The sequence below is a fragment of the Mastomys coucha genome, unplaced genomic scaffold, assembly GCF_008632895.1.
Source record: "Mastomys coucha isolate ucsf_1 unplaced genomic scaffold, UCSF_Mcou_1 pScaffold14, whole genome shotgun sequence".
NCBI lineage: Eukaryota > Metazoa > Chordata > Mammalia > Rodentia > Muridae > Mastomys > Mastomys coucha.
In genome coordinates, this window is record NW_022196896.1 from 54,364,338 (window position 1) to 54,378,107 (window position 13,770).

A 13,770-nucleotide genomic window follows, 5' to 3' on the forward strand; every position below is an offset into this window, starting at 1 on the left:
TGAAATGGTAAGAATTATACTCTATAATTTAGAGTTAATTATATCAATATTATTGAGAATCCATTGTATTGACAAAACAATGGAACATACAAATTAAACTTTTAATATATTGATGCGTACATGCGCATTCTTGTCTCAGTGTCTACCATCTTGTTTTTCCATTTGCCTTTTCTACACTTCCAGCTGCATTGCGGTCCTTTTACTTTAGGTGCCAGGAGTATTTATCTAACATCACTGGCCAAAATTGGGATGCTTTTAAATAACAGCATTCATATTAGAACTATTATGAGTTAACACATATATCAAATGATAGAGATACTTATACACTCATGAAGGTAAGAAGATATTTTTCTCTAATTATTCATTCAAAAGTCATCCAGAAAAAAAGATACTAAGATGAGTGGACCATGAACAGTATCAAATATCAATCCTCATGAAATGTAAGAGGCCACATCTTTTTAACAAAATTTATATTTTATGCATATTATTAGGATATAAGTTAGGAGTGTGTTTGATAAATATTAGTAGTGACTAATTTCATACAATATGATTTGGGATCATTTAATTTTAATTATTTCTATTATCAAGCTTTTTAGCACAGAATTTGTTTAGATGTTTATTTAAAAAAACACTGAAAAATTGCCTCTGAATATGACACTCCAGTTGTAGAAGATTTTATTCCACTATTACTCATTATTTGAAAATGATGTATGATTAAGTCTAACTATAATTGTGGAAACTTACTAATGAATAAAAATGAAGAAGGCACATACATACAAACACACATATGACTGAAAGTCTTTCTTTCTGATTACTAGAGGTGCTACTTTTAATTTCTGGGCACTGAAATGATTGACAGCATTATTTTCAGGTCATTACTGCCACCATACATCAGTTAGAATAGAAATGCACGAAGAATGTTTGGCCTCTTGATAGAGAGTAGAGTATTGCATTCTGGGTCTATAGACATGACGTTTAATAGAAGGTAGCAAATAAATGCCCCCAAAATGCCCATCAGCTGTCATAGCAAGATGATCTTTAAGAATTAAACAACAGTGGAGATTCCGGGGCATTGGGTCTGGAATGTGCAATGGAAACACAGCCTGATATTAAAGCGACTGAGGATAGAGACACAGGATGGGTAGTACTACTAGTTAGCAGGCCAGCATGCATTTTATTGGGAAGAGTTATTGATTTTCTGACTCACAGTTCATCAAACATTCCAACTCATTAAATAGTCACAAAGCCTTTTCCTGAATATATGAGGTGCAAGCTTCTACTTACGTAGAACCTTTCTTTTGTGTGTATGCATGTGTGTGTGTTTACATGCCACTAATTTTCTAATCCCATTTTTCTTGCTTTTTGTTTTGTTTCTATTTTTTGATCTCTCCAAATCTTCTTTTCTTTCCATTCTCATATCTAGCATCCCATGCTTTTATAGTCTCAGGCCAGAATTCTGATGGCAGATTTGACCATTTCTTTTCTGTAATCTTTGGCCAGGCTTTCACTATGCCTTTGCTCTGTCAAATTGATCCCATGGTTTGTCTATTCTGAAAACTACAGCACATTCCTGCAACACTTATATTACAAAATCTGAAGGCTGTCTTACTTAGACTCTAGAACATTTGAAAACAATCCTTGTTCTTCCATTTCTTGCTCCTCTTTTAAACAAATATTCTACCCTCTGCTTCTAAGTTCAGTTGAGTTCAGATTCCACATGTAAATGAGATCAGTGTTTGTTTTTCTGGTTCACCTCACATATAATAAATAATAGTGCAATGCATGTCTTAAAATCAATAAGCAAGAATTTTAATATTTCATCATACTAAAAAATGATGTCTGGCCTCACAGATTTGCAGATTTAAAATGCCTAATGTTCAGTTTAAGAAATATTGATGTACATAAGCCCAGGAATAATACTGCCTTTGAGGGAGACTTATATCAGACTGGGGGTTCTGGGGTGCCCAATCGTACCAATGTAGTCAATGATCAATTTAGTCAAGACTCTATTTCAGAAAACAAGACAGAAAATAGAGGAAATACATAATGCCAAACCTCGGGCTTCATACATACATGCTCCTCTACTTTCTGAAGTGGACACTAAAATACAAATATCAGAAATAATTAGAAATAAAAAATATTAAGAATATCACTTAATGGACTTGACAGGTAGGTTGACTATCAGTCAACAGAGTAAACCCATCAAAGCTTCACATTGTATCACAAAAACATAACAATATATTACAATGTTATATTGTGATTATATAAAAACTATTACTATAATACATATATATATATGTTTGTATGTGTGTGTATGTGTGAATGTGTGTGTGTGTTAATTTAAAATAAAAGCCAAACAAACAAAACTCTGCCTAGATCTGAAGACTGGTATCTATATGCTTTGTAATCAGAACATGCTTTAATCCTTTCACCAAATTGTAATCACTTCAAAATAACTTCCAGTTACCCCTCTATAAAATTCTATGTTAATAATGGTCTTGCATATATTCTTTCCAAATAATAAAATTCTTCCTGTTTAAAAGACCCTAAAGAATTGTCTCAGAGCTGCAAGCTCTTTCTAGTTAGTGTGCACAATGATTAAGCAATTATCTATGACAACTATGCATGGTTTGCATAGGATATTCTTTTTCATTGCCATGCACTGTTATTTAAATCCTTCAGAGTGAGTTACCTCTTCATGTTTATGTGTCAATCAGGCAACAGTTTTACAGTAGTGATCTTTGACTTAGGGTATGGAACCATGAATACTTTAAAAGAATGGTCTCAGGATTCTAAAATCTCACACGGATTTTCTCTAATAGGATCTCCACAAACATCTAGCCATAAGAAAAGAGGAAATTTAACAAAAAATGCCAAAACCAAAGGAAGTCACAAATATCAAATTTCTAAAAATTTTCTTTATTGCATTATAGTGTCTGTTGCATCCTCCACCTAACATATTAGCTCTGACAAATATTTTTTCATAGTTATGATAAAGGCTCCTACATTGACCTCAGTGTTTCTCTGATATCATTTGGGTCTAGCTTTCCAACCTCAGCCCAATTCATACCCTGGATGGGTTTCAGGGCTCTTCTCTACACTCTGACCTCAGCCTGTGACACCAGGCTCAATTCATACCCTGGATGGGTTTCAGGGCTCTTCTCTACACTCTGACCTAGGCCTGTGACATTAGGCCCTGCTTAGTTCTCCACAAGGTTTGTTGTGCTTGCTCTTTGGGTTTCAGTGAAACTCTCTTACTTTCAGTCTAAATCCCTTCCATTGCTTTTTTTCTCGCACATCCTCTGAGATGATTCTCAGCATTTATCAGAGATCTCACTCACTCGGGTGGTTATATAATATCTATCTTTTCCTGGACACTGAGCCTATGAGCAAAGAAACTGTCTATTAGCGTGTCTAACATAAAGGGAAACTTCATAAAATATCTGATTAATTAAATATCTGAAAGAGTATATTGAATTTTACATTGATACTAAAAACATAACCATGTTTTTTATTTTGTTTTTTTATTTGTTTACAATAAGGTACCTCATGTAAATTGTGCAACTGAAAACAAGAACTCATTTGGGAGGAGTTTGGTCCCATATGCAGTGAGAGGCAAGACAGAAACCATAGTGTACTATTTCAAGTTCCAGGAAAATGCTTCTTTAATCATCTTTAATATCTAAATACCTATTGGCAGAATGATAATGAAGGGAGCATGCTGAAATTCCTGTTTCAATTCAAGCATCATTAATCAAAATTTAATGTAACAAATTAGCTGCACAGAGCTTTAAAGCCAGCTTGCTCCCATGTCTCTCTCCGTATGGTGCAGATAAGAATGTCAGAAGAACTGATGATGAAGTACCTATTCATTTTTAATTTCAGTACATTAAGAAGAAGGGACCTGGTCTTTCTTTTAGTCATTCCCCCAAAGACAAAACAGTAAAAATTAAACATTATACCATTGACAATTACAAAATACTTAAGAAACTTAATTCCTCTTCAGTACCTTTATAAATGAGCGATTTCATAGAGTACTTAGATGAATCAGTCACCATAGTCATTTTCTTTATACAAGACTATTATTCATCCCTGATTTAAAGATCCACTAAAATAAAATAATTGCCAAAAGAACTGCATCCTAACCTAGTTGGTCTTCCTCTCAGAATTATCATTAAGGAACACTTTAGTGGGAGATTATTTCCAAAGGGCTTTTCATTGTTGCAAAATCTGCTTAAAATAAAGCAGGAGCTGTATATGCTGGTTGCACGCCAGTATTCTGTTGCTTGAGAAACTGAGGTGGGAGAAATGGTCGAACTCTCATGAGTTCATTACCAACCTGGGATGCACAGCAAGGATCAGTTCTCAAAAAGAAAATAGGAAGAATGAAGGTAAGGCAGGCAGTACCAGTGCAGTCATCCCCAAATTTATTGTCAATAACTACCAAAGCAGAGGCTTACATGCTACAAGGTGGAAGAAGTGTACAGCAGTCACTAAAGAGATACATTTAAATTGAGAGGTATACAGGGTATGTTTACAAAATAAGGCAAGATAACATAATGTGAAGGAAGATTACCAATCTATTAAGATATCCAAGTTAATAACAAAACGAATGATACCCAGTCGCTATGATTTCACTGTATCCTATTTAATAAAACAAGACAGAAATACATAGCTTTTCAGACAATTGTTCCACGTTTACATGGAAAACTGCCAACAGGAAATGAGCAATTCAGCATCCCGTGGTTTAAATGCCACCCTCAACAGTTTAACAGCTATTATTTGTATGCAAACTACATACATTACAAATATTGAATCACTACATCCAAAGATTATTTTGTGAAATATTCTGGGATTCTAAAATCCAAATGTCTTTTTCCATGCAGTAATAGAGCGATTATTTATCCATAATTTTCTACAGAAATAAGATATCCATATTATGTCCCAACTAAAGTAAAATATTAAAGAATATTTATGAGGTGAGTGCGAGAGTAACATGTCTAAATCAAAGTCTAAGAACCATAAAAAACATTAAAGATTGGTAATGGACAAATATAATCAACATCTGGGAGGATACACTTGTATGAAAAGAAATTTGGGTGTTTCACAGGAGCAATGAAGATTAGATTGTTACAATCATAGACAAATGCACACTAAATCTAGATGCAACTTGGAGAAAAACTATTATTATACTACTATCTAAACACATCAAATATTTTTGGCTTCATGAGACAAATCTTATGGTAAGTTTTTTTTACATTAAATCAAGATATTATTAAAGAAAACAGTAAGATTTATTCATTTATAGGAGTAAATGATTAAAGGCTCATTTTAAAAGACAAATAACCCTTTGAACATGAGCCAAAGTACATTGCAACAAAGAGTAAAATCTTTGAGATTTCATGATCTCCTATTGCTAAAACTGAGTCTCCATCTCTCTCTGACTCACATATATTACTTTACAACAAGATAATGTGAAATGTGAAGACTGCATAGCCCAAATATCCAAGTATGCTAAAGAAGCAGCTGGAGCAAGACTGCCTGCATCTTCCTTGGATGGTACCCAGTAATTCCTTGAACTGAACAGAGTTGACCTACTCAATATATATATCCACCATAGACCAACATCAGGCTAGGCACTGAAAATGCAAAGTCCTCACCTTTAAAAGGACAATGAGTCACATAGAAAGTATTGGCTTGATTTCAGTGTATTGTACTAGGGGACATACACTTGGATGCAGCTGGCCACTATATCTCTGAGGCAGTAAGACAACCCTTTCTGGAGGAAGACATAATGGTACAGCTAGCCTTGATGAACACAACAACCCAGGAACACTGACTGTGAGATGCATGAAAAAACTGAATGCATTTTGCTTATTAGAATAATGAAAAGATGTTCAAAATAGTAAGTTATCAAGGGGGTGGGAAGAGATCTGAAATAAGGTTGCAGGTACAGTTGCCTAAGTAGGTTGGCATTGGAGAAAGGTCACCTACAGCACTGAAAAAAGATAGGAAAAGAATCAGACATGTGCCGTTTTATTCACAAGATCTTTGATGGGACACTAAATATACAATTATAATATACTCCATTAGGTATACCTCCAAAAAAAAATCTTGTAAGAAGTGGTAGCTTTAAAAGTATTCCAAATTCCTTCAAGATACAAGATACAACCAATGAGCCCTTTCTACCAAGACGTGTCCATGATGAAAATTGCCTTTCTGATCCAATCAATAAATGATCCACTAAAACACATACAACATGATATTGCTCTCACTCATTTTAAATGTCTCCTATAATTAATACAGAAGACATTGAACATTTTATGCCTTGTATTTCTTAGTCTTTTCACTAAAAGACTAAGAAAGACACAGATTTCTATGAGAAAGAGTAAAATGTCAAAAGACTGCTTAAGAATATGTTAAGGCAAGTGATACTGGTAGAATGCATTCCTGAATGCCCTGTTTTATTATCAGAGGCAATAGCATTCTTTTTTCTTCCAGGCTATGCTCCGTGTGTAAAGGTCTCATTGGCTATTTGAATGGCAAAATCACTGTTGGAAGATTTTATACATGTCTCCTTTTAAAAGTAAGAAGCCATTGAAGTGCACTGACCCAGAACTTATGTGCAGGATATTATGTATTAGGAGACCCATGGTTCCCTCGGAATCACAGGATTCCTAGCCATCAAAGGCTTCAGCGTAACAGTTTGTTGCCTTGTCTGTCTTTGGCGGCAGGAAATCCTGGGAGAGCGGGTACCCTATATTAAATATCTTATCCAGTTCTCTACAATGTAATTCCCTCTTCTCTAGGCAATGAATATGTTCATCTCTAGTCAAAAGTCAGGACTTGGGCACAGCAGTCTTTTTTTTTTTTCTTGGTTTTTTGGAGACAAGGTTTCTCTATATAGCCCCGGGTGTCCTGGAACTCACTCCGTAGACCAGGCTGGCAGGCACAGCAATCTTTAGGGTAATATGCCAATCTCTGGATTGAGATACAGATTCATTTTATATGATTTCAAACAACTTGGCCATATTCAGCTACAACAATCAAAATTTTGTTTCAATTTGTTCTCTCCCCTACTACTTTCTGAGACGGGGAAGTCTTGCACTCAACTAGAAGCACATCTTTTGGCTTGGCAGGCTACCCAGTGAGCTCCTGACTACTGCTATTGCTGAGATTCTAGACGCCTAGCTTTTTACATGGGGTCTTTAACTTAGATGTTGTTAATTGCACCTCTCCAGCCTCCGTTATCAAGGTTTAACAGCAGATACAATTCTAGTCAATAGAGATTGGTTTTCACTGCATCTTGGTTAGCTGATCTATTGATGTACTTTGAATATGACTGCGCCAGGAAGAAGCACCCCAACATGGAGTGAAAAGTCGCACTATCTGCATTGTTCATTTGTCCACAATAACATTAAATACACACATCAACTGATACTGTCAAATGACTGGGCTTGTACACAACTTGAAATATATGTTTGAACTTAGAAATTCCTTCAATTAATTCTGCTAATACTTTCCAGTATCTCATAGAACTGATCTGTAATGGATAGCACATTGCAAAGGAAACGACAATTTTCTACATTGGAAACTCACAATAAATTAACCACAAGCCAGGACAGGTCTATGTTCAGAGGAAATTACTGAACACAGAATGAACTCGGTATTTTTGTAGACATGTTGTTGCACTTTTCTTTGTTTGGGCATCTTGGTTTGTTTTATTGATCTTTCTTTTGCTTGTTTAATTTTCATTTTTGTGGAATATTTTTGTGTTTTTTCTTTTCTTTCTTCCTTCCTTTTCTTTTTCTTTTTTATTGAGAGAAAGAAATTTTCATTCTTGTGGAATATTTTTTGCTTTTTTCTTTTTCTTTCTTCCTTTCTTTTCTTTTTTTATTGAGAGAGAGAAAGTACATAAAGTTGGATAGGGAGGAATGTGGAAGAGAACCTGAGAGGAATAGAGGGAGGGGACACATGAATAAAATGTATTGTACGAAATATTTTCAAGAAAAAGATCAATAAAAACCAGTAGATTCGTGGAAATAAAAGTTTGTTTGTTTTTTTTTTCCCAAGCAAAGAAGCAGAATTAAATCACAAGGTCACTTAAGAACAGTCATCCATCATCTTTACATTTTCTCTCCTCTTTCCTCATTCCGTCTCTATCCCAACTTGTTTGTAATAAGAGTTTAGAACCTATGTAGCACAACTCACACTCCCCTCAAAGTCATGCTTGGTTTATGTTTTTAACGAACATACTAAGTTTTTAATATAAGTTCACTTTATGTATATGGCATTTCATTTTTTATTTTTTTTCTGTGGTTGTGCATTGCTATTAACTTTTAAATTTTTACAAAAGATAGTATATTCTATTTCAGTTTTTACTAAATAGGAAATCCCACTTCATAGTTAGGTTTTATAGCAAGTTCTGCAGCTCCATGGCAATTACAGTTAAGATAAATACAGAGAGAAATTGAACGTTCTATGATGGCAGTATCTTGAAATACACCATTTGGAGATTATTCCCTTATGCTATAATTCCACTTTTACAAAATTCTATTTGCACAGAAATTGTAAGTGATAAATATTTTAAAATATTACACCAGAGCTCTGCTGGCATTGCATTATGCTAACATAAATTTGATTGGTGCAATGCCATGATCATCTAACTATTTTAAATGTGGGAGGAATATAATTCCAGCTAGGTTTTAGGTACATAGAAATGTGTTCAACATTTTATTTTATTACCATTTTTTTTGAGATTCATGAACAATTAATTTATGCATCGTATTTCTAAATTTCTCCTTCAGTATAATTTAATTATCATCTTATTTTAAGAGTATTACATAAGTACCTCTTAGTGTTGGCTCTTTGGCATTTATATGCACTTAGGTTTTTGTTTTGTTTTGTTTTTGTATTTGTTTTTTCGTTTTCAATATATAACTCTTTTATTGTCTTTAAAGGGCGCACAATGTATTTGGAATCAGGATCTTGTTTCTGGAGCTGGGTAACTTAGGTCTTACTTGTCAGCCTAGTGCGCTATTCCCTTTTCAGACACATAGATGCCATCTAAAAACTTTCTGATATCCTCGTTTTTTTAACTGCTGTAGCTTGTTGAATCAGAGCCGCTGAATTTGAAACAAGTTCAATATCATATCCTTCAAGGATTAATTCATTCTTCTGCTCTTGGGAGACAGAACAAGCAATACCCGAACCCTTTGGAACTATTTTTCATCCAAGAAACTTCAGGTTTCAACCAAAGACCCATTCTCATGAATATGGAATTTGATGGGGAAATGAGCATCCACAGACCTCATCTAACAGACACCTAGCTTAACAGCTTTGACCATGTTCTGAACATGCCCGCATATGGTTCTGACAGTGGCCAGGTCCCTTCTGCTACCCCACCATTTGTCAACCCGGAGCCTCTTCTTTTTCTTTCCGAGGAGAATCAGATCTACATTGATTAAAGCCCCTCTGCAGAGCTCCCTTGGGCCTTTCACAGTGACTGTGAGTCCCTTCAGAATGATGCCCACATTTTCTGGAATGTCCACAGTCTGAGTGGTGAGAATGGTCTGCATTTTCACAGTAGCCGGGCAAAAAGAGCTGCTTTGGTTGTTTTTGCTGTTTGTTTCTTGTTTTTGTTTTGGGAGTTTTGTTTATTTATTTATTTATTTTTCGAATAAAGACATCAGTAAATGTTGTTAATTGCTGGACATTCTCTCCAGACTACCGACTTAATGAGAATAAAAAGTGACAGAGAGGAGGTAAAATACAGAAAAGACACTTACCATCAGCTTTCTGACATTACTTGAGCATCTGACTCTACCATGACTTTAGTCCCTGAACTTTTCAGTAAATACCCATTAATCTTTTCCCTTGTTTAAGCCGTTTTTAGCAATGCACTGAAATAAAAGAACCTGACAAAAACTTAATTTGTTACAAAGAACACAGCCATTATAGTTAGTCTGCCCTCAGGGTAACTACAGACACTTTAACAATATAAACCGACAGTGTAACTACTCTATACATTTAGATCTTTAGATATTTGTCAACTTATTGATACAAGCATTATAGACACAAAAATCTGAATTACAAAGCACTGATGCATTAAATTCTCAAACCATTAGATAATTATTATACAATACGACTATTCAAAACAAAATTTCCAACAATCCATAAAAGCCTTTATAATTACCTTATGTTCTATAAAACTAATGTATTAAAGGACCAAAATAAACATGTTGAGTAGTCTTCTGTTCACCTACATTTAAAATTAGCTTTAATTAGGTTACTTGATTTATATTTACATCTTATATAATACATTAAGGATTTAAAAATCTTCTGAGCTTAAATCAGGATGAGGATGTTAGAGCATTTCCCCAAGCCACCTGAGAGAGAGAGAGAGAGAGAGAGAGAGAGAGAGAGAGAGAGAGAGAGAGAGAAAGAGAGAAGAAGAAGAAGAAGAGGAAGAAGAAGAAGAAGAAGAAGAAGAAGAAGAAGAAGAAGAAGAAGAAGAGGAAGAGGAAGAAGAAGGAGATTGAGGAGATTTCTGAATATACCAAAATAAAATTGTATTTTTACAAAGTAAATAAATTAATTTAGAATTTAATATGACAAAAATTAATCATACAGCAAGAAGAATTACAGTAATAGAAAAGCTGACATATAACCAACTTAAAGCTAAAACAATCAAATTCAATAAAAAGTAATGGATTTTAGTGAGGCAGATACTTCTAATCAAAGCGTTTCACATATAGCCTTATGGTAGATAGGAACTTGGTTACAAAAATAAATTTGGCTCACCCCATTTTTTGAAAAATAAGATACTGCTGGAATTAAAGATCAAACAAACTGAGTAATGTACTTTTCCACAAAATTGCATTTCCAGTGATGATTACTCTATTGAGTAACTGAGACTGATTATAAGCAAACAGGCCTGATAGAAATTAATTTTGAATTATACTTCCCTTTTCAACTTTTACTACACAAGAACATAAAATACTTTTAAGCTAAGAATTCACAATATAAAAATGATGGCTTTTTATCTTCAATACTTCAGAAGGAATTTTCAGATATTTTTAATAATCTCAAATATATTATAACTGGGATAAGCTGGGAACACTTTCATTTGGAAATACCCTGAGTCCTGTGAAATGGTATTTTAAGAATGGGTTTTTATGGAACTGGAAAAGCCCGTGTGGTCAGACAGTCATTTAACAGTGTTCAAATCATGAGCCTAAGTAAGTTATGGCTGTATGATATATTGCATTGAATGTAAAGATAAACAAAATACATTTAATTTATTTCTTTCCAAAACAGGTATTCTCATCATCTAAATGGTGGCAACTTTTTAGCAACTCTTCTCAAATGCTGCCACCTAAAGGTAATGCTGGGAACAGCACAACAATGTCGTTTTGAAAAGTATAGTTAGTAAAGATTTATGTATAAAAATTAAATCATATTATAGCCAAATACTAATATATATAAATTCATACCATAATATCTACTGGATGAAAATGCAGGTACAAGTCATCAAATAATTGCTAGATATATTATCAGTTACCTTAGAGAAAGAAAATATAAGCATTAAATACTTTACATGTGAGGCAAAATAAAATAAGAAATGAAAAATATTTTAAAAATAATGACATCACATAATAATAAAAGATTTGAAAGTCTGCATTTGCTAATATTATTTCATGAGAATCATTTTTGTCAGTTCACTGTGTCTGTATAAAATAGTAGTTTTTAAATTTTGATGCAAGGTAGGTAAGAGGCAATATGTTTAACCCAGTTTATTTAAACCATCACGTATAAATAGATAACAAGGTTAAAAATACATGGTGGAATAAAGTCCCAGATCTCATCAGGATGTATTGGACATTTCCCGTCAGAGGAAATGCACAATGCAATTCATAGCTGAATTAATATATTAGGTTCTACTTATTTATATTTCAAGTGTCTGTTTTGCCTGAATGTCTGTCTGTCTAGTAAGTGGATGTCTATTTCCTATAGCTACTACAAAAGTACACTAGATGCCTTAGAACTGAAGTTCTTTATCATTCTGAGTTCACAGGTGAATTCTGGGCCTCTAACCAGGCCCCAGTAAATGTTTTCAGTGGTGTTTGGTAACTAATAAAAACAATGCATAACAAGGAGCTTACTGATGTGTATTACTTCAGGACGTGGAGGGCCATGGCCGGGGGTAGGAAGTTCAAGTCCAATCTCAGCAACACAGAATTTGAAGCCAACCCTGGCTGCGTGCTCAAAACTAATTTTTTTTTTTTAAAAAGTAAACACAATAGACATATTTCAATGGCTTCTCAACATTTAACACAACTAATAACTAAAAGACAAAAGCACTTTGGCTGAGAAACAATCTTTTTCAGGCATAAATATGAGCTAAAAATTTGTAAAATGACCCATTGATAGCCACCCATAACGTCTGATAATCTTGCTTTGACTATACCTCCTAGTAATCATTTCAATCTCTAGTAACTTTTTATAGAAGTATTTCCTACTGTCACCTGCCAGAAAAAGCAGACTAATCCTTTGTTTTGTTTTTTTTATGTCCCTGTCATATGGGTGTGGTTAAAATGATTCTGTTAATCAACTTGTGCTGTCGCAATAAACGGACGCATACAACTCGCTTTTAGTATTCCAAAGATGACTTCATACCCTCAAGAAAACATTCTAGTAGGGGAGTCTTCACAAAGCTCTGGATCACGTTTTTTATTACGTCTTTACAGTTTCTAAGTTAACTGTTGTCAATGATTTCCTTGAGAACAGAGACCACATCCATCTCTTCACTCTGCCTCTCAGCTCCATGTTTGGAATCATCAAGGTATTTATTGAATGCATATGCAATTTATAATAAGATCAGATACCACCATATTAAATTCTACATGCATTGAAAGAATCATGCAATACAATAAATTATTTTCCAAAAATAATTTCAACAAAATTTCATTATAGCATTAGCATTTTAGCATGGAAGACAATAGAAAACAATAATACCTTAATTTTGGTCATGCACACACACGTCTATGTGCACATGCACGTATGTGGGGGATTGTGATGCCAGCATGTATGTGAATACACCAGTATGTGTGTGAGTACACCAGCAAGTATGTGAGTGGACCAGCATGGATATGAGTACACCAGCATGGGCGTGAGTGCACCAGCATGGATGTAAGTGCACCAGCATGGATGTGAATGCACCAGCATGTGTGTGAGTACACCAGCATGGATGTGAGTGCACCAGCATGGATGTAAGTGCACCAGCATGTGTGTGAGTACACCAGCATGTGTGTGAGTACACCAGCATGGATGTGAGTGCACCAGCATGTGTGTGAGTGCACCAGCATGGGTGTGAATACACTAGCATGGGTATGAGTACATCAGCATGTGTGTGAGTGCAGCAGCATAGGTGTGAGTACAGCAGCATGGATGTGAGTATACCAGCATGGGTGTGAATACACTAGCATGGGTGTGAATACACCAGCATGGGTGTGAGTGCACCAGCATGGGTGTGAGTACAGCAGCAGAGGGCATTAGCCCTTTTTGGAACAGGAGTTACAGGAAATTGTGAGCCTGTGAAAAATACACTGTTGGAAATGTAACTTTGATCTTTCACAAGAGTAGAGAGTGTGATTAACTGTTCACCAGGCCCAGAAAAGTTTGACTTTTTGACATCAGAAATTTGCAAGTCATCTTCAATCATTCTGGCTCTCCTGCATAAATAGCTATTTACTCACCGCTTCTTCAATG

General features: G+C 34.8%; 1 protein-coding gene and 1 pseudogene across 3 annotated transcripts in view; both read right to left on the reverse strand.

Annotated features, from left to right (window-relative positions):
• The window catches only part of Adgrb3 (adhesion G protein-coupled receptor B3), a 729,205-nt gene that overhangs the window by 506,542 nt on the left and 208,893 nt on the right, over window positions 1-13,770 (reverse strand). The gene's annotated exons all lie outside the window — the stretch shown is intronic.
• Window positions 8,077-10,273, reverse strand: LOC116088257 (annotated as a pseudogene).